Raw genomic sequence first — 21,634 nt, 5'->3', positions numbered from 1 at the left:
CACTGGATATAAATTTTAAAAATTGTCATTACTATCCTTAAAATTCAGTTTCTGGTACAATGCGATGGGATCCATGTCATGCATCATTGCAAAGATCATTAAACAAGCTTCTTTTGGACTAAAAAACAGTACTAGCAAGATTTCGAAACAGTACAATATTGCCAATTCAAAAATACAACGAACAAGCCATGCATGGCACAGTCTCCAGTATCGTAAAAATCATATTTGAGGCCGCAGCTTTAATAAAAGCCGCACCCCTAACTTGAGACATTGTTTCATGTTGAAATTGACAAGTTTTGATCCCAGGGAAAAGTCTGCAATATAAGCCCAGGGATCTCGCCATGCTGGTCGGCGGTGGTCGGCCCCGACCGGCACTTAAAATTAGCGACTACCACTGAAATGCTTCCGACCAGGACTATTGTCCGATTGTTATTATAATTATGTACCGACTGACACGCATCCTGTCAGTCGTGGATTATAATTTGTAAACAATAGACCTAGTCGCACGATACGTAGTGGCTAGTCAATTTTGTGAAATTAGCACCTCTTTGTTTGTAAGTAAATACTTTCTGCGATAGTGTCTCCGACTGTGTCAGTCTTTAGATTGAAAGGTAAAATTCTTTCAAAATCAATTTCACCCCAATATAACATGGTCAAAGCAGAGTTCACGACAGTTTACGCTGTTATCATCGCGACTAATCACCTCTTTCTATCACCATCGTGCAGTTTTCAACTGAAATCGATGTCAGCACGTCGTGCGACATCGCTTTACTTCAGCAATGTAACATTTACGATCACTACCATTCGGAAAACTTCGGATTCTACCGGCATTACTATGCGACATTCTGATTGGTTAATGGAATTATTGACCCATCGGGTCAAAGGACACGTGCCGATCAACTAATAAGTCACAAACATCATGGCGGGCTGTGTTTTTTACCGAAGCGATCGAGTGATCAAAAATATCCACTCCCGATAAAATTAAGTCAAATTTTACATTTATTTCTTATCAAAAAAACGAAGTAACATTTTTTGCTTGGCATCATGACTGAGTAAGAGGAATTATTGGTATAATCGGTGTATAAAATCGCGAAGTAAGTTGTGTCACGTCGTAACGTTGAAAGTTCGGAAGTTTTATTTGTTCGTTCATTACTGTAAATATATACGTTTTAGAAATTGATGATACGAATAATAAATTACAACACTACTCCAAATAATTACGTGGTCGATTTTTTGAAGGAGAATGTATTTAGAGTAAATAAGATCGTGAAAATATTCCTCGCTAAAACGTTTCAAATGCGTTTTATTTAACTTTTACAATATACATTAATATTGCAACAATAATTTATTTGTTTCTGTTTTTTAGTCTGCAGCATTTGCATTTCGAATATATTTAATTTTTAAATTCAAACTCTTCTAAATTGTGAAACATAATAAAAATATTTGCTGCGACCAAACTCATTAATATTCATTGCTAATTAATATTCATATAGCTCATTAATATTCATGACGCTTAAATTAGAGTCTAATTAAGGTTTTCCGTAGTCATTGACGCTTATTCCAGAGTACAGGTTTAATTTGTGTGACATGACTGGGTAAACTGCGTTTCGACAATGAGCTGTTATTATCTTCAAAAGTGTTAAATTCTTCTTCAATGCTCAGCTTATCTTTTGAAAACAACTAATTTCTTGACTTAAAAAAAAATCATGCCGTTTTCCCATTAAAATCAAAGCCAAACAATCGCACTACAGCAACGGTAAATCTCTACCGTGTTTCGTTTACCATGAGGTCGCTGAACTACATTAACATATTTAAATGAGCTATGGTAATTTAATCATGTTGGCACCATCCAGCGTTTCGATTGGTTAATTAGCGACTTGACCTATCAGGTCAACATAACAGTTTCAATTCACTAAAGATGTTTGAACTAACATGGCGGATATCGTATCGAGCATTTAAATGTGACCAAAATCATTCGCTTGCGGTGAAACTAAGTTGAATTTTCACAACAATTCAACAAATTTCTTTTTTGTACATTATTGTAATCACTACTGATTAATAATCAGCAATTGTAACACTTTGAAGACAAGTAAGTATTCACTTGTATGAAACGCAGCATGACCGTTACCGTGATCATTTGCTACTAAGAATGCATTCGTTTTTGTTTTGGCTTCTTTTAGAATATACTTTTCGTTATCAAAAAAATAAGAAAATAAATATATATTACATTATATAATATACTGAGTATTTTATTGTTATTATGCGAACATTTTTTTTTTGATTGACTTTTTTTATTTTAATTTCCCCGATGTCTAGATTAAACGTGGAATGTACAGTCACTCTGCCGGAAGTCGAACATGCCGCAATCGACTGTGTCAGACGGCTGTCTGCACCGTTACTAAAAGAGTGACTGGTGCTAACGAATTAGTCTATTCAAGATATTGTAGTATACAGTACCGTAATCTGCAAATGCATACAAATCTATTTGTAGATATTATTTATTGTGCAGTATGTTACACAGTGTGAAATTTTGTTTGTGTACAAGTTTGTCTGTGTGTAAAAATCCGAAAGTGCCTTAGAATCGTTGCAATCGAGTGTCGTGCATCTCATTAGCATATCATTATTCCTTCTGGCCTTTGTTTTCTGAAAAAAAATCCCACTGTTACCGAAGTGAATGCTCTAATTAAAGCCGCACCAAGACTTCACGCTTCTGAATTCGTCCATTGAAAAAACAAATTTTAATTAAAGCCGCGGCCTCAATTAGGAATTTTACGGTAGTTATCAAATTTAAAGTGCCTGTGAAATGGCTGCTATTTTCACGTCTAAAATTATCAATTGATACATAAATATTATTAATTTTTATGTTTCTAAGCATAAATTATTTTTTTTAAGTGAAAAAATGTGTTTTAAACTCAGTCTACAGCAACTTTATTTTTGTATTTTAAAACGAGGCTCCTCATTAGCTATTCATTGCCATACAGAAATTCCCCTTGTGACGTCAGAAAGTGAAGTTGCTGGGCAGCTCGCATTGCCGATACGTGTAAATAAGGCAAATTTCTTGTGCAGTTTTCTCGTCTTTGACTAAATTGTCACTTATGTACTTTTTCGTCGAGGAAGAACGGGCCATAATGAACACTTGGATATCAAATTTGTTGCATGGGGTTGAGTTAGATGCGAGATATGTCCGTTCTGGTGTGGCTGGTCGCAGTGATGTCACCGTCCCCGGCGCACGTTTGTAAACTATCGCTGAACCTCGGCACTGGACAACTTTCGAGTCGGTAAGAAGTTCTAGTTTTTTTTGTTCTAGTTGAGCTTACTACTCTTTATAAAATATCTTATCGATAATTTCAAAGAGGTATGTGTGAACTCTTTATTATGCTCGATAAACTTAGATCGCGAATTTCCTCAGAAATATTGCCTGCTTCGTTCAAACGTGCATTGGCATCCATATATTGGATTTTCGTTCATGGTCGAAGGCGTGAGTGTCTCGTGTGGCCCGAATGTCATCGGCGTTTTACTTTATCACGTTTGATTTTTTTTTTTGCACAAATGAAACTCTTATTTTTTTCCACCATCAACAATTTCTGATATGGTTGTTGGGATCGGCCGACGTCTCTGTGGGCTGCTCTACACACGTAAAATTCCCAATGTTTTGACCTGGCTTCCCCTCACACGAAGCGCGGGTGTGCATTACATCCGCAAGTTTCAAAATTTTAAACGTAAATTTGAAAAATGTTTGGTGAAATAAAATTGACATATTATTATGAAAAGAAAATGAAGAAAAAAAATTTAATTATTTTTTGAATAATCGTTTGAGAGGATTGGGTGGCAATTGCTTATACTTATGTACTAATTGTAAATGTGTTCAATATTTTTTTCATCCATAATTCAAACACATATATAACATAATAATAGTTGCCTTTATTATAGTAAAAAAAGATGCATCATAAAACGAATGAATTACGTATAAACAAATGCCAAATAAAGATTGTGACCTTATTTATTTTCTAAACCTCCACAGGTTAACGAGGGGATACTTGAAGTTCCTTGAAAAAGACTACAGTACTACCAGAGTGAGCAGTAACAGATTTATCAATATTTATGTCAGAGAATTATTTAGGACTTAAATTACCAAATCTTGGTTTTTCATAGATTCCAAAATCTGAAGATGTGTTTCCTTTTTTCATTGTCACACAGTGTCACTCAATTAAAACCATATACTATAGTAATAGTAATCCATGTACAAATTATATTTTATTCACATTATTTTCCTCACATACATGTACAGACAATCCAATGTTTACATTGTCATATTTCTTTGTTCATCACAAGTCTAAATACAATTTGTGAACTGTGTAACGTAGCCTGTTTTTTATTAGCATAATTGTTGCAGCATCTGGAAATGTATTTACACTGTTATGTGAATCTTGTAGTGTGGCAATGAACTGCCGAGACTTTGTCAGGGTGGGCATACTGGCTGTTGAGTGGCAGGGGTGCATCATCAAGTGTATGTAATACACAATCTCCTCCAACATACAAGTCTAGTGTATTGAAGAGCTCTTCTACGTAATCTGTAAATTATAATAAGAGCATTTTGATTCAACAATAGTAGATAGAAAACCATAAAGAATCATATCACACATGCTCTATTGAAGTACATTTCCAGTAGAAGCATCAAAATTAAAATAAAAAGAAAACATATTTTGACATTCTAGACGTTAAACTATAGTGATCAATAAAATAGGGAAATAACTAAAAAAACGACAAATCACAGTTACTAAATAAATGACCGCCGCGTGGAAATAGATTCAGTTGAAATGGGTGAACGCGTCGGGTCACGACGAGGACAAGTGCGTGACTGGTGGCGTTTAATTGGATAACAAAAATAATTGAGAGCAACACACATACAGAAAAATTCAGAGTGGACTCGAGTTAGCGTGATTGTCATACTTATTTACTTGGTGATAACGCATTGACAGCCAAAGCCCGGATTCTTATTCCATAAATGATTTCTAGACATCTCGACCCAAGACATTTCGACCCAAGTTGAACATCTCGACCCACCACATCGACGCGACCCTGTCTCAATGTGGCGACGCGAACCTCTATCTAGTTCAACGTTGATCGACATCTTTTAATTCGAAACGTCGTGTACTATCTACTAGTATTTCCAACGCGTGTGGTCGGCGCCTTTGATTGCGTTAATTTTGTTTTTTATTCGCGAAATCTATCACTGGCAGCGTTTGTTTTGTCATGTCTCATAACTGAAAGTCCAAGCTGACTTTCAATTTTTGTTTTGGCTGTAGGTATGAAAAACGGGTCGGGATTTTTTGGGGTCGAGATGTCCAGTACCCCCATAAATTATTTCGCAGATCAAGCTAGAAGGAAAGTAACAGAGGTGTGAATTCGACATTCAGCACCAATCACCGAACAATTCAGAAACTTTTAGCCTGCGAAAATGAAAACAATTAGCAGTGTGTAAGGACTGCGTAATTTCCTGTTTGTCCGACGCGTCGTTTTCGTGTTACTATCAAAAATTATTGATACCTTTACATAACGCAAACTTAATTGTCTCTATAAAGCGATAATCAGGATGGCAAAACAAGTCAAATGATTTGAAACACTTACCCGACGTCTCTCTCTCTTCTGAAATCCGCCTCGGTGATCATGGGCTGGTTCGGAATCTATTTCTTTCAAAATTGTTGGTATTGCGCCAGGTTTAAGTTGTCGGCGCTTCTCTTTAAAACCTAGTTGTTTTTTCACGGCCGAAGACAGTTTTTCGAAAAAAGAATCTGAGGTGAAGTGGACACTACATATGACGCTGTAAGGAGAAGGTCCACCCCAACCTTTTCTCGTTGTTTTCACGGCTTTCGTTTACTGACGTCGCACCTTCGGATCGTTTGGAAAAGTGTGAATACTTACACTATGACTATACGTATTACTGCAACCGCCCACAACACAACGTTTAACCATCACAAACGTTTGTTCTGAAAACAACTTCTAAAAACTCTCTATCTCAAAAAAAAAAAAAAATTGACAAAAAAAAGAAATGCCGACCGAAAAATGTATATCGTTTAAAAGTATGTTGAATCACGCAGTGTTATATAAGTACAGCTCAGGAGTATGGCTTCCTCTCATATTTTGGCATTTGGTGGCGCACTTTCGGCGAGAGTCGGAAATCCGGAAACAGTCGACCGTTTCAGGATAGGTGGGCGTGGCTACAGCACGAGATATATCTTAAATTTACTTGGATAGGAGTAACCATTTTGACAAAAACAATCAATAACTGCCCACTTCAGTAGGACACGGATCTAAAATAGTTAACGTGAGAGTGGGCATTGCACAGGCACTTTAAGATATATAGTTTTGTTCATAGTAATATAGCTGGAATATAACCATGTCAAGAATATGATTATGATGATTGTTTAACAATAAAATGATTGACATTTGTATCTGATCGTCAAATAAGTACTTGTCCATATTGGGAGATATTTTTTAAATTCCAACATTCCTGTACTCACAAACACAGGCGCTCAGTATGTTTCTGAGATAATAAAAGAAATGTACAATAGGAGTCGAGAGATCGCCCGGCCCTGTAACCATTATACACAAGGTCGGCAAGAACTGTTGGCGTGAAAACGAAAAGTCCCAGAATCAATTGTTTTTCAAAATATTTTGTTCCGATTGACCACAAATAAAGTAAATGCCCTTTGGAATGATCGAGCGAACTCAGTTACCTTTATTCATCCAAAAAAACGTTCACTTTGGTGGAAAAACCGAACTTTCTCAAAAATCTACAGCCTGCAAGGAACGGCCATCTTGTTTTCATGAGCTCACATGCGCAGTAGAGTAACTAGTTATGCGCATGCTCACAAAACTTGTATCACTTACCAGGTAGCAGCAAACTCAGTTACATCTGACATACTTCTGTATTCAAGTAGTCTGGGAATTGATATTACAATGTGCCTGCCTATATCTAATGCAAGTTGAGAAGTCTGTGAATTGCGTCAGTTGTGATTTAAATCTGGGCGAAAGTTTTGTGAGCATGCGCATAACTGAACTAGTTACTCTACTGCTACTCTTTTCCTTCTTTTTTTACCTCCACGATACATGTACATGTATCTGCTAATGAAATTCTGAGATAATGCTGATAATACACAGACACCTAAACAGTGAGAAGAAACCCAGGTTAATATTTTCCCTTTCAGTCTGCGCCTGCACGGGGACAAATTAAATTGCGGAGCACTGCAGGGTAAGGCACAGTCACTTGGGGGCTGAAAATCAATAAATACTAATTTTCAATAAAAATCATCCGCTATACGTATATAAATAAACAAGTTATGAAACACGGCACCGAGTAAATCGACACCCTGTCGGTTTCAAATGTCGATTTCTTACCTTAAAATGCGAAACAAAAATTTTAGAGGGGATCAGGTGTTACGTTAATAACCATTGTTCATAATTGCTAACTTGGTTTTATTCAAAACTGCACAAATCCCGCGTTTTCTGATGATATCCGACGATTTCATGAACGAAAATGGCCAGCAGCCAGAATCAAGGGGGATTCGCATAGAGTTCTGGGTAAATCAAGGAAATACTCGCTGTTACGGCACGCCTGATTGGCTGAAAATGAGTATGCGCACTTGATTTACCCATAACTCTGCGCGAATCCCCCTTGATTCTGGCTGCTGGCCATTTTCGATCATGAAATTGTCGGATATCACCAAAAAACTCGCGATTTGTGCCGTTTTGAATAAAACCAAGTTAGCGATTATGAACAATGGTTATTAACCTAACACCTGACCCCCTCTGCACTTTTTGTTTCGCATTTTAAGGTAAGAAATCGACATTTGAAACCGACAGGGTGTCGATTTACTCGGTGCCGTGTTTCACAACTTGTTTATTTATATACGTATAGCGGATGATTTTTATTGAAAATTAGTATTTATTGATTTTCAGCCCCCAAGTGACTGTGGGGTAAGGGTAAGGGTAAGAGTAGGATTAGAGTTAGAGTTAGGGAAAGGGGTGCAAAAAGAAACTCTTTCTACCAAAAAGTATTTCTATTTGCTAACATTAAATCATTTTTGTGATGTCTGGTGATCTATTATCGTGCAACATCACTTATAGGTCCTAGCGACCGCGGCAAAACCAGTGACATTAACCAGAAAATTCCCTACATCGCTCAGGATTCCAACGACAAGATCCACAGTATTATTATGACACGCGCTCACAAACTAAAAAAACGCCGGACTGCGTCACTGAAGTCTTAGTCCCGGTTTAGTCTTCGTATACCATACAACCGGAGTATCGGTTTAACAAATCGATTCCAAACGAAACTCAACACATAACACTGAAAGGTGGGGGTGTGGTAGCGTCGCCTAGACAACATTAACATGATAATCTTACCTCAATGAGAAAAAGCTGAAATTCACATAACCAGCATGGAATACGCCATATTTGTTGTTAGTTTGTTCGTGTCTACACTCAAATATCCACTTATGGACTGTGAGGGCGCCCTGTTTGAGAGAAAGTATGTGTGTGATATAATCAATGAAGAGCTTACATGTAATAACTGTTCTGAGAGTGATGCATGTCTTTTTGAGTTAGAATCCGACCCAGTAGTAAAAAAGAATGTAATGTTCGTAAGTGTAACTTCATGTCACAATGATGAAGAAAATGAACTAACAGTATGGGGTCACAGTACTCGGCTCTAAGAAAAATGTGCAAAATGAAGTGAAAATAGATGATTTGTCATTTTACCGTTATTTCCTATACCAAGGATATATCTCACAATTTGGGCAGGTGACATATGATTAATAAATGACACTTAGCGTCTTACAGCGTACTTCTTCATGGCTAGACATGCCATGTGATGACGAAATGTGTTTTCGCTGTATTCTTTCTAACATGGCCTTCCACCAATCAGATCGCCGGATTCACGATTTATATTCTCTATATAAATTGAGAGAAGTTAGTTAGAACATGGCTTTGTCAGCTGATCTTGATTGACTGTACCGTGCAAAACAAAAATAAAATTGAATAAATTGTTGCCAAGCTAGAAGCCGGTTATAAAATGTAAATAGAGTTGAAAAAGTGTTCCAATATTATTTGTTTCGGTTAATCAATTTCCCCTTTTCAGTCTAAATTAGTCGGTCATATTTTCTAGACCTGTAGTATGTATTCCGCCATGAATGCTGGAAGAAGGATAAGAATAAAATAATGAGTATGTAGTATCAGTCTAAGAACGTGAACAGACGATTCGACGATTTGAAAACGCATTCAAGTTAAAGTTTATTAATTTGATGTCTTTCTGGTAATACTAAAAACAAAAATAGAGTTGTTAAGTATAACTTAAGTTATTTTAATAGGGGTTTAACCAAGTTGAGATGGTGAAATGGGACAATTAATTAGCTCAGAAAAACAAATTGAATCTACAGAAAAAGTTATAGAAAAATATATTAAAAAAATCCCTCACAACTTGGAAGAGAAATGCAAAAAATACTAATTAAATACCAATACAAACTCGCCATATCATTCCCGAAGCTTATTACGTCTACCTTTAATCTTGCAATATGGTGCAGGACAAGTTGGTCCATATCATAATACACAAACATTTGGCAAAACATGGACCATATACACACCATTGTGTCACAGAGACACTTTCCTTACTAGTAGGGAAGACACACAATGTATGAAGTGTGTATAAAAGATGCAAGTATTTAAAATCCAGATATAAAAAGTTATTTATGTTCAGGAATCTGGGATAATAAATAATATATATATATTTAAGCTGCAAGCAGAATTATGGGATACGAGCATGTTATTTTCTAGATGGTTGGTAAATGTAATCTCAATACCTCGTCGGGCGCTATGTAGCTGGTGTCGTATATTTAATTATCTATCTATATATATGGCAATTTGTTGGTCAGAGCGCCCTCTAGTATTTGTGGAGAATCATGTTTAAGTTGGAATGCTCTGATTGGATGGAAGTTCGAGCCAGGCAAGGTGTGATAGAATTGGCCAGTTATGTTGAACCACTAATTTGACAGGGAAGTGATACTTATAATGCAGCAAGCTGTTTTAATTGCTGTTGTGGTAGAGTTTTTCTATTTTCCTGTCAAATGCATTTATTGGTCCACTGAAAAATCAAAATAATGTTCCCTGTATCTTAGACTCTTATTGATCAAGACATTTTTAAAATCATGGCCCGTTGTCCCCTATAGAATAATGGTTGCATCTAATATTAAAATAAAGATGGCGGAGTATTACCCAAGACATTTGGTCATTTGCCACATGTCACAACACTCATTTCCAAGTGCCACAGCTTGAAACAAGTAGTCAAATCTGATATTGGCTGGAGCTTTTGTTTATATGGACATGGAAAATGGCAAACTAGATGGTCAGGAAGTAATAAAAATAATCACAGGTTTACTCCACTCAGCCCACTATGAAGTAAAAGGCTGTTTAAAAGGCCATTTATGATGGTTTCTTGTTTCTTATGGAAAACAATTTTAATTATAAACTTCTGTGCTCCTGTACCCAACCGTGGGGATCCATCATACTAAACAACAGGTGTCACTGTTACTAAGAAAAATGTACTTTTTTTTATATTAAAACAAGTCACTTCGCGATGAGCGTCTTTTGCGGTCAGTAATATTTACGATAATTTTTGTTCATTATTGGCGATCCGCTTCGCTAGGATTGTCCTTAAAATCAATTTTGTGTGTCTGTATGTGTGATTTCCAGTGTTTTTACGTATTAATTCTTCTGTGATTTTTTGGGCTTGGCCTATTTCCCTCAAACTTGGCAGGCAGGTCACACCATCACCATAGTTATTAGGTAAAATCTGGAAAAAAATTTGGCCCATCGTTGCCATAGTAACAGCCAAAAACTGTTTTTTGGATAGCTTCGTGCCAAATGTACCTCCTCCTACAAATTTAGGATAAAACTCCTCAGACATAGCTCTTACTACTCAGCTTGAGTGTGGGTACACCGTTTCCATGGCAACAGCCAACAAAATGATTGTTTTGAATACCTTCTCACTCTACAATTCTAGGATTAAGTAGCTCATTCTACTCAGCTTGAGTGTGCATAAATTTACTGGTTGTTTTATGTCTATTTTAATACCGAGAAACCTGACCTCAAAGTTGGGGTAACTTTTCACCAGCGGCTTTTAACTGCTCTGAGTTTTTTTTTGGCTTGACTGATTTTGTTCATACTTGACAGGCAGGTCGTACCGTCACTAATTGAAAAAAAATTCTCGCTCACCTCTGCCATGGCAACAGCCAAAAACTGATTTTTGATTACTTTCGCCTCAAATTTATTACCTCCTACCAGTCTTGTAATAGCAGTGTATATGATCATGTTTTTGTTTTTTACTTTAGCTACGTTGCACACTGGTAAGAGATCACCGGAGCCAACATTGTTACACTGTATCAACGTAATCCCAACGCAACTTTGAACTTTGAATGAACTGTAAATGCTGCCTTCAATCTAGAAAATACTATTGCAAAACGGTTGGAAATAATAAATTTAACAGCAGAATACGTCCTAGCAATACAATAAAGTGACTTAAGAATTAACGTTTTTTTTGTTTTTTTTGAGAACTTCGTATACGGGGCCCGGTTATAGTTATAAACTGACGTTAGCTTTACGTTCATGTCCTACCATGGCAACAGCCGAACACATGATGTTGCTTGCTTTTGAGCGGAGCGGATCGCCAACCAGCCTACCGGCTTGTTTTATAAACTGGCTTGGCAATTCCCACCACCGATTAGACCATGCCACAGCATTTCGGCTACTTTTCCAACAAATCCAAAAACACTCGATAATTTGTTTACATTACATTTGTACTATGATTACATTTTAAGTTACGATAATTGTAATGCATACAAGTACACTCACAAACATACCCACAAAATAAGAGAAATTAGGATATACCCTTGACAAAAAAGCATTATTTTTTTCTTGTCTTAATATTGCACTTTGTAACTTCATGTGGAAATCCTGATGTGATTTAAAGTTCACTTCACAACTAACGGTTTTGCAATATTAGAGGCTGTGAACTTGTCCACGGCGGCTACAAATTAATAAATATTGTATTCACTGACGATTATTTTGTATTTACATTTGTAATGAGTTTCCACAGTATCTTTTTCTTACTGGTGTGGCTACAGTGACTGTGAAGTATTTTTGTTTTGTCGATTGTTGTCAGTTGTTTGTTTTGTGTTCTTGGAATTTATCCTCGGGGGCGGACATCCGGGCATTTTCTACCGCCTGGCAACCCTCGCAGTGAAAACAAAGACCAAAAACCTGCAGAAAACGGTACTTTGCGATGGTTGTTGAGAGTCCCCTGAACAGTGTAACAAGATTAGCCCTACGTGTGTAACATATATGAATTTGATTGTTCGGGATTACTTCAAAGTTGAGTACTCATGAAAAAACAAATGCTAAATATGTTTGCTCTTTTCAAATTGTCAGTATAAAACTAATTCCTGTTTAAAAGAAATTAAAAATAGCGATCAAACTACGTGACATAAAGAACTTTACAAACAGTAATGAACTTTAGAATCTCAATACCAAAAAAGAAGACTTTCAAAAGTGTTTTGCTGTTTTTCAGAATGTTCAATATGACGGTAAAAGTCATGTGACTGCTAATGTTTTTTTATTCGTGAAATAGGTAACAAAAATCATAATACATTAACCTATAGAAAGGGCCAAGGCCTACAATAAGCCCTAATATGTTCCCACTTATACATATGCAGAGGCACTAAGTATAAACTGGATGTAATCGATCAACTAGAGTAGGGGGACCTGGGAAGTTAACATTATATTGTACTATTGTGTTATGGGCAGTCGTTTTTAGTTGTTTATTAATTATTTAGTAAGGTAGTCACTAATGCACCAGTAACGAATATTGATAGTTAGATAGATAATAGAACTTATATTCCAGTCTCAAGTGAAACTAGACAGTCGTGGTTAAATACACAAAAGTCATGCATACTAGTACTTTATGTAAACAGAAGCACATGCTCAGGTCTGCAGGGTCCTTACCATGTACAGAGTTAGGTGTAATAACAGTAACAATAAAGGAGGTAATTGTTCTAAGAGCCCCCATATTCCACTGTATGATTTCTATGTACCTCCTTGAATACACCAAACTAATAGTTAGTCTGTTAGTTTTGTTCATTTCATGATGATATCTTTAATTCTAGGCGAATAATTTTGTAATTTTTGGTAAAAATGCTATTTTTGACTTCTTCTTCAAAATATTTGCTTTGATACTTTGATACTAATTTGCACTGGCTGTTTGCAGGAAGAATTAGTATGGGTGTGCGTTTCTCGACCTAGCTATAACTATGTATATTAAGCTCTCACCAAAACCAAAACCGTGACAAAACTATTAGTTTGGTGTTCTTTTTCCCAGGATTTAGTGCTTCGAACCACACCTAACTCTAGTGTAATTTTCTAAATTAAATTCATTTTTGAAATTTGTGTACATTCTGAGTTTATTTCTGCTGTTATTGTTATTTAGGTTATCATCAGTTCTCATGTTGATCTTTTTTGCAATAAAATTTATATATTTTTTCATCTTTCAAACTTAATTTCTTGATTTCTCTGTCGTTTAGTATAGTTGTTGTTTCGATAATTTGTGGTTGGTTTATTTCAGTTAACAGTGTAGTTATGGCACTGTACCATTTGCTGTTTAATTGTTTGTTCAAAATTGCTGCCTTCCTTACCAATTCATTTGATGTATTCATTACTCTGTTAAACTATTTAATTAATTGTTTTTTGATGAATATATCAAGTGGATATTTTTCCAGTTCCTCATAAATACCCAAGATGATGTGTTTTTCCTAGTAGTAGTAGCAATAGTAGCAGGCGACCGCTCCCTTCCGAAGGAAGCTATAATACAGTGGCGTTAAATAGGTAAGTAATGTTTTCCTCATTCGACCTCAAGATCGCTGCCAAGTGGCTGTCACTAGAGCTACTCACGGTTTAGCGAGCGAAATCACAGGAAAAACAACTTCAAACTAATTATTGTTGTCACGGTTTTCGCGCTGGTGAGTGTTTAATAAACATGCAATCGATCGATTATAGTTTCTGTTGCGTGCTATATGAACATTGTGTACTTTCATCAAATTTTATTTGCTATGCCATTTGGCGTCGTACGTCTGTGTTACGCAAGTCTATGGGAAGAACCATAGCTCTTCTGTGTCGATAACAATCCAAATGTTTGAAAATATCATATGTAATGACACCAAATATATTAGAAATGCCTAAATTACAATCACAAAGACGAACACAAAAAGAACAATGAACCGACAGTTAGCTACCACGATGTTCTTGTAGGAACTGTGAAATCGCAACATGTCATCGCTATACATTGATCAGTATTGCTTATTAAATAACCGAGCTAAAACAAAATATTACAATAATAAATCCATATTCCTAGACTGTGACGCCACAGTTGCACAAAACCTGGTACTTTTTCTTTATCATTTTGAACGCAAACACACCCGGCAAAACTGTACTTTCGTCTAGTTATTTAAACTCACCTGAATAGTATAACGAGAATACCCCTACCCGCATGCAACATATATAATTTCACCGCTTTCACTGGCCATTGTAACGCGTTCCACAACAGCTCACACAGAGCCCACCGAAATGCATGGTACAGTGCACGTTCTAATGATGTTATAAACAGATGGTATTACTTGCTTTGATTGTATAATTATAGTGGAAATTAAATCTAATGCAAATAATAAGATCCAAGTTCTGAACTTAAGCTATTTTCATACATTCAGAACAACCAAACATAAAATGCACTACCAGACTGGTACTATAAATTGGGCATTCAACAAATGAACAGTAATTGCAAGGATTTCATCTTGAGTAGATTGGATGGCAAGCATGTTTAGATGAAGATATCATTATTTGCACTCTTTACATTAGTCCACAGTTGTAATCCATTTATACATGGAAAGATGTAGATCTAGTTTTATCTACTGGAGACAGATAATGCCAAAGTAAAGTACAATTGTATTATCAGGAGATTTGGAATCACAAAATACTAAAAGCAATTAGTGATTTACTGATAGTACTCCGTATTGCCAGCTTGATTTGAGAAATTTAACGTGTTTTGCCTGCATCATCAGATTCAATCTCATTTTGGCTGCTCACTCCTAAAAAATTGTCACACGCAACATAATATTACCGTAATTGGTATAGTACAGGTGTGATGATTCAAATACCAAAATGGCAACAGTAACATAAAGACTTCCCTGGCGGCGATGATAACATACGAACACGGAGCCAACAGATAAGGTTTCAACTGGTACTGGTATTATTATATCAACATCAAGTACAATAACGCGGTAAAACTCCAAACCTCCAATAACTAGATACTTAAACTCCAACACAATTCAACGAGATCTCCGATCTGACCTCAGTGCTGAACAACTCCCCTATATATACTACCACTGTCTATAAATAGACCATTACATCAGCATACAAAATGAGTCTGGAACTTACTACAAATTTCTAAAATGTTCCATTACCTTCTATTACCTCCTACATTGTTCTATTACCTATTCAACCAGTTTCTAAAAAAAATCTAGAATACTCTACCCAGACACAGTACGGTTCTAGAACACTCTCAGTGACACGGAAGTGGTAAATAAGTCGTATGCGACAAACATTTTGGTGATGATATGTGTGTCAGAAGAACAATGTGTCATATATTTTTTACAGGCTTTACAAATACTCAAATAACTTAGTTGCTAATTCTGAACAATGCCAGCAATGTTGTCAAATATTAACCACAACACTGCCTGTAGAAGTTTTAAAAACATGTGTTCAGAATGAACAACAGAGGAATAAATGTTATGACATGAAATGTAAGACCTTAAAACTAATAATGACATAGAACACAAATTAATAAAAAAAAAATAGCCATTAAAAAACAATATATATATATATATATATATATATATATATATTTATTTGCTCTTATAGGTCACTGGCCCCTTTTGCTTATTACAATACTGATGCAACAAATCTTTGGTCAAAGGTCAAGTACATCTTGTCTCAACTTTAATGCATTTTGTATAAAAACAGCTAAGTTACTAATAATTTCAAATGAATTACATGACATTAAAGAATAAAACTTATTTACAGATGGATTTGTATAAGACCAAATGGGAATGACTTGACAAAGTCTATAATCAATGTCAAGCCCCATGACCCTGCCGCCCTCTATTGCCAATACATGACTGGAACATCTAAAGCATGATAATGTTCTTCTCAATTTAACATTACTAATAAATAATCTTCCCTCTGGAATAGGAATTTGAAATTACAATATGTACGTAGTTTATCTTTTGTACACACCTCCGCTCTCCAATTTTGTCTAAAAATATCATTTGCCCTTGACATGAATTGACAGAGAAAGGCTTCAGGGTCACCAGGACCCTGCCAAAACCACACTTCGCCAAAACCAAACTCAAAAAGAATAGATTTTATGTGTGTTGCCCATGACGTTCTGTCATTTTCATCAAGATTGAGCGCAAGTTTATAAGCTTGCTTAGCAACTCTACTTGGGTGCATGGTTAATAGTCTTAGCCACTATTTCATACACTTTTTGACTGTATAATTATATATAGGGTATCTACCACACTCTCCGAGTACTGCAACGTCGGATGTGGAAGACTTAACTCCTAAAAAAGCTTTGCAATATTTTAACTGGGCTCTTTCTACTACCTGATACCTATTATGTCCCCATATCTCTGATCCGTAACTCAAAATTGGTAAAATCATACCATCAAATAATTTAAAATAATCATTATATGGAAGACTCCCAGTATTATGTATCATGCGAAAAATTGCCCCCATCGCTTTTTGTGCTTGTCTTGCTAATGTATTTACAGCCATTGACCATGAATTTCTACTAGAGATCAATAAACCAAGGTATTTGTAGTAACTCACTGTATTAATCCGTGTCCCTCCAAAAGCCCAGTTTTCACTTTTCTTAACAATGCCCCCGCGTCTAAAAACTATAATTTCTGTTTTACTTAAGTTTACCGACATTTTCCAAAGTGTACAAAATTTTTCCAAAATCGACAGAAGTCTCTGTAAGCCAATAGGAGAATCACTAAAAATGGCCACATCATCTGCATACAAAAGTGAAAATAAATTTAAAAGTTCCTGTGAGATTTGAATACCCACGTGACCTGAATTTTTTAACATAGTATTGAGTTCATTGATGAATAATGTAAATAAAAATGGACTAATCATGCATCCCTGACGTACCCCAACATGACAAGAGAAGTAGTTTGTAATACCTTGCTGCGATTTAACACAGGCTTTGACATCTTTGTACATGGACTTCAAAATAATAAGCATTTTCCCACTAATACCTTCTATACATAATAAGTTATGGTCTACTGAATCAAAAGCTTTGCTAAAATCCACAAATGCACAATAAAATCTACCTTTTGATTTACTCAAATATTTTTGAACCATAACATGCAAGACAAATATGTTATCAACCGTACTATAACCTTTGCGAAAACCTGCCTGACAATCTGTAATACAACCCACAGCATCTGCCCATTTGACCAGTCTTATATTCAATATTGATGTGAAAATTTTACTCAATGAGTTTAATAAGGTAATCCCCCTGTAATTTTGTGGATCAGTCATACTTCCCTTTTTATGTATTGGTACTATTATACCTTTACACCATTCATTTGGAAAGACTCCGGTGTCAAAAATAACATTGAACATAAACATTAGAGCGGGAACAAGTATATTTTTGGCAGCTTTATAAAAAATCATTGGGAATGCCATCCGGTCCAGGGGATTTGTCATTTTTTAGTTTTTTCAGTGCATGTAAAATTTCGTTTTCTGAAATTTTCCTTTTCAAAATTTCATCTATACTGCCATCCTGACTATTGCCCACGTAATCAAAATATTCCAAATATTGCTCAACTGTGGCATCTAAAGGTGACTTTTGTCTTTCGGGGTTGTGAAGTATTTCAAAATGTTGCAGCCATTTTGTCGGTTCAATGTTTGGACAATGCCTACTGACTCCCGTGAACCGTTTGACCTGTTTCCACAAATCATTTCTATCTACCTCTCGTAAATTCTTACAAGCATCACGTTTGAATTTGCTTTTTGTTTTTTCACATACCTTTTTAAAAGCTTTAATGTTTTATAATTTTGTAAGCTCTCAAGATCATCATGCTTTCTGAATTTACGTAATGCAGAGTACATATCACGTTTAGCTGACATACAATGTGTATTAAACCAGGTCGAGTATGGCTGCCTGTGAACACCTTTGCCACAATATGCACGTTTCCTGAAATCACTAGCTGCCCAGTTTAAAACATTATACATATTTTCGATAATATCATTTACACATTCTGTATTAGAATTTAGAACCTGATTTATCATATTTACCCCCTTATTGGACATCATATTTTCTAAAAAGAGGTGACTGTTTTCCTTATCCCATTTAAATGGTGAATACGTATAATACAGATTTTCGATAATATCATTTACACATTCTGTATTAGAATTTAGAACCTGATTTATCATATTTACCCCCTTATTGGACATCATATTTTCTAAAAAGAGGTGACTGTTTTCCTTATCCCATTTAAATGGTGAATACGTATAATAAAGTGTTTCAGATTCCTCTGATGTGTTATTCAACAACTTAATATTCATAGAACACAATAATGGGAAATGGTCAGAATCACCTCTGTCCCCTACACAAAAACTGGTAATGTTTTGAAATAGTGGAGTCGATGCTATAACATAATCCACCACACTGGATCCCCCGTTAGCTGTACATGTAAACTCCCCTGCTAAATCTGCCCCCAATCTACCATTAAGGAAATGAATTGAATATTTACAACACAATTCAAGCAGACTATTCCCAAAATTATTTTAAGCATATCTTTTGAATTTCTCTTAATCTCAAAGGTATCCTCTACATAACTTTCAGTTGAAGTTTGAATGTGGTCTAAAGAATCGCCAATAATATAATCAAAATCTTGACCTGTCCTGGCATTGAAGTCGCCCATAAGTAATCAGTAACAGTCAGGGTACTGAGCCCCCAAACTACTCAATTGTTGACCTAATAAATCAATACCATTAGTTTCGTCTGTATAGGCAGTTGACCGCTCTGGAGGAATATACAGGGAACCTACAATAATGTTATTTTGCAAGCCAAAATAACCTGCATCTAGCATAATGAAAACCGAATCTTTTAATTTAGTTGACAATTTTGTTATCCCTTGGCGGCACCATGTTTAATGAAAACAGATACCCCACCACCACATCTACCAAATTGTGACTTTTTCTCTCTAACTGAATAAAAAACATCATAATCAGCTAAACATACATCGGGTAAATTCAGCTTATGAAGCCATGTTTCCTCAAAGGAAATAATATCAAACTCTGACACAAATTGTTGAAATGATTCATTAAATAACTTATTTCTTAACCCCTGAACATTCCATGACAGAAAACGAATACTGGATTTGGGAACATCTCGTATACCCCTGCCTTGACCACACCTCTATCTATGTGTATTAATGGTTTTGACAGTACCTGTGGTATCATCTACCATATACTTAACTTTCTCCCCACTTGGATATACAACAGACATGGTAACATAATTTATATATACCTTTGCACTGTTATTTGCCTGCAGAATGTCTTTCTTCTTTGCAAAAAGTTGCTTGCGTTTAGCTCTAGTGTTTCTTGAAAAATCTTCCTCGATTGAAAAGTTAGTATTTTTCAGTTTGTAAGCGTTTCTTCGAACTTTCTCGTTATCCTTATAACGCACAAATTTAACAACAACTGGCTTTGAACCTCTAACATTTGGAGCATTAAATACGCGATGTGCCCTCTCTATGTCCATAGATGACGAATCTAATTCAAGATTTTCCGATATTTGGCTCTTCACTTTTTCCTCTGTCATTTCCCAGGTCTCATTTTGTTCTTGTGGAATACCGTAGAATACCAAATTTGATCTCCTTGCTCTATCTTCACTTTCATTTTTTCCCCTTTCATATTGTAGCAAACGGTGATTTATAGAACTGTTTTGAAGTTTTAACTGTTCATTTTCCGATCTCAACTGAGTCATCTCTTCTTTAAGCACACGGACGTCTTCAGTATTACGTTGTATTTGTTTGGATAATTCATCCTTCCTTTCCTGGTACTCACTAAAACGAAGGACCGCGAAGGACCGAAGGACCGAGCCGAAGGACCGAAGAACTTAAACGGGCGTAATGACTATAAACCGCTGATAAAAATAACGTTGATATACGTTGCATTTTGTCGGAGATTAATATGAGCGAAGGAACTCAAATATATTATAAATATAATCGTGATTACGTGGCAAATATGAGCGAAGGACCTCGATTATATTATGAATATGAGCGAAGGACCACAATTATATTATAAATAAGAGCGAAGGACCATGATTACGTGGCAAATATGAGTGAAGGACCGTGATTACGTGGCAAATATGAATGAAGGACCTCGATTATATTATAAATATGAGCGAAGGACCACGATTATATTATAAATAAGAGCGAAGGACCATGATTACGTGGCAAATATGAGCGAAGGACCGTGATTACGTGGCAAATATGAGCGAAGGACCTCGATTATATTATAAATATGAGCGAAGGACCACGATTATATTATAAATAAGAGCGAAGGACCATGATTACGTGGCAAATATGAGCGAAGGACCTCGATTATATTATAAATATGAGCGAAGGAACATAATTACGTGGCAAATATGAGCGAAGGACCACGATTATATTATAAATAAGAGCGAAGGACCATGATTACGTGGCAAATATGAGCGAAGGACCTCGATTATATTATAAATATGAGCGAAGGACCACGATTAAATTATAAATAAGAGCGAAGGACCATGATTACGTGGCAAATATGAGCGAAGGACCGTGATTACGTGGCAAATATGAGCGAAGGACCTCGATTATATTATAAATATGAGCGAAGGACCACGATTATTATAAATAAGAGCGAAGGACCATGATTATGTGGCAAATATGAGCGAAGGACCTCGATTATATTATAAATATGAGCGAAGGACCACGATTATATTATAAATAAGAGCGAAGGACCATGATTACGTGGCAAATATGAGCGAAGGACCATGATTACGTGATAAATATGAGCGAAGGACCTCGATTATATTATAAATATGAGCGAAGGACCACGATTATATTATAAATTAGAGCGAAGGACCAATGTTACGTGGCAAATATGAGCGAAAGACCTCGATTATATTATAAATATGAGCGAAGGACCACGATTATATTATAAATAAGAGCGAAGGACCATGATTACATGGCAAATATGACCGAAGGACCGTGATTACATGGCAAATATGAGCGAAGGACCTCGATTATATTATAAATATGAGCGAAGGACCACGATTATATTATAAATAAGAGGGAAGGACTACGATTATATTATAAATAAGAGCGAAGGACCAATATTACGTGGCAAATATGAGCGAAGGACCTCGATTATATTATAAATATGAGCGAAGTACCACGATTATATTATAAATAAGAGCGAA

At 35.9% G+C, this 21,634-nt stretch overlaps 1 protein-coding gene across 4 annotated transcripts in view; it reads right to left on the bottom strand.

Annotated features, from left to right (window-relative positions):
• LOC102802336 (importin-11-like) overlaps nucleotides 1-8,490 on the bottom strand; it is a 133,410-nt gene extending 124,920 nt beyond the window's left edge. For all 4 annotated transcript variants that reach the window (XR_014931363.1, XM_085506852.1, XM_085506850.1 and 1 more), the window contains exon 1: nucleotides 8,407-8,490. The gene's annotated coding sequence lies outside the window, so the exon portion shown is untranslated. The remainder of the gene's footprint in view (nucleotides 1-8,406) is intronic.
• Nucleotides 8,491-21,634: the final 13,144 nt, after the last annotated feature.

Source organism: Saccoglossus kowalevskii, chromosome 13 (genome assembly GCF_978046115.1).
Source record: "Saccoglossus kowalevskii chromosome 13, keSacKowa6.1, whole genome shotgun sequence".
NCBI lineage: Eukaryota > Metazoa > Hemichordata > Enteropneusta > Harrimaniidae > Saccoglossus > Saccoglossus kowalevskii.
The sequence above is the reverse complement of the archived record's forward strand: the minus strand, read 5'-3'. Positions and strand labels throughout refer to the sequence as shown.